Below are 1349 nucleotides of genomic sequence, written 5' to 3'. Positions count from 1 at the left end.
TATTATTTTTGCTATGCCAAAATTTGGTAGCCATTTTAATGATGATGTTAAAAGATATCATGATACTTTTCAAAAATTTGGTGCCAGTGTTTCATCAGTATACCTTGATCTTACAAGGGATGAACTAAAGAATAAAATGAAAGAATGTAAGTGTCTTTTGAAATAATTATAAATGTGTACAATAATAATTTATAATTTTTATATTGTATTTGGTGTTTTAGATCAAAATAGAGATTTTTCAAACTATTCATATGTAGTAGTTACAATTTCAAGTAAAGGTGATCGCGGCGATAATATTGAAACTAGTGATGGAAAATACGTCAATTTAAATACTAGTATAGTATTAAAATTACAAAAAAATGTTACTTTGAGAAATAAACCGAAATTATTTATAATTAACATGAACCGTGGAAGTTTTGGTAATTCATTTGCTATTTCTGGAACTAGTTCGAGTGAAAATAATATTAATTTTACGAATACAATGCGATTTTATGCAACTCATGAAGGTGGGAAAATATATAAGTCGATTTTTTCTGAAGTTTTTTGCTATTATTTATACCATGAGGGTCATAGCAAGTCTTTACAACATATTATGACCGAAACGAAAAAAAAAGTAATGAAATTGACCAGGTATGTATCTTTTCAAACAAAATTATTAAGTTTTTAATAAGTTCAATTCCTATAATATTTTATTTATAATTTGCAGCGATTCTCAAATCCCTAATTTGTGTACTACTATGTATCACGATGTTATATTGGGAAGGTTATGAAAAAATATCTAAAGATTCGTATGAATAATAGATTTCAAATTTATAAAAAGATAAAACTTCCTTAAAATGAACACTTTAAATCTACTACTTGCTATTTTTTAATTAAATTCAAAAATTATATGTACATATTTTAATTTATTTGTATAATACAATTTTTGTTTATAATAAATATTATTTTTTTAATTATTTGGTTTAAATTCATGATTTATAAACATAAATTTTTTTATTTTATAGATTTCAACCACGTTATTTTTATCTATATAAAGAATCCGTTTTAAGCAATAAAAACGATCTATTGAAAAAATTCTCTTATTGCCATTAAGTAATTTTGCATAAATTAATGAACTAGAGAAGTTTTAGAATAATAATTTGTACAAATATACAAATATAGTCAAATACAGATCACAGGGTCGAAGAAATAGGGTTCGAAAATTAACACTTTGTAAATTTTGGAGAGTATATTTGCTCGAGTTATAAAAAACTTCGCTCTAGAAAAAGAAAAACTTATGTATACGTATAAAAACGTAAGAATTTAAGACGAATCCGATTTGTTATAAAGAGAAAATTGTTCCAAAAATT

General features: G+C 23.8%; 1 long non-coding RNA gene across 1 annotated transcript; it reads left to right on the top strand.

The window, feature by feature from the left end:
- Positions 1-227: 227 nt before the first annotated feature.
- LOC129615615 (uncharacterized) lies at positions 228-953 on the top strand. The gene is made up of 2 exons (XR_008697469.1): positions 228-630; positions 707-953. It is a non-coding gene; the product is annotated as an uncharacterized LOC129615615 (long non-coding RNA).
- The last annotated feature ends 396 nt before the right edge of the window (positions 954-1349 follow it).

This window comes from Condylostylus longicornis, unplaced genomic scaffold, assembly GCF_029603195.1.
Source record: "Condylostylus longicornis isolate FDR11 unplaced genomic scaffold, ASM2960319v2 ptg000137l, whole genome shotgun sequence".
In the NCBI taxonomy this organism is placed as follows: domain Eukaryota; kingdom Metazoa; phylum Arthropoda; class Insecta; order Diptera; family Dolichopodidae; genus Condylostylus; species Condylostylus longicornis.
The sequence above is the reverse complement of the archived record's forward strand: the minus strand, read 5'-3'. Positions and strand labels throughout refer to the sequence as shown.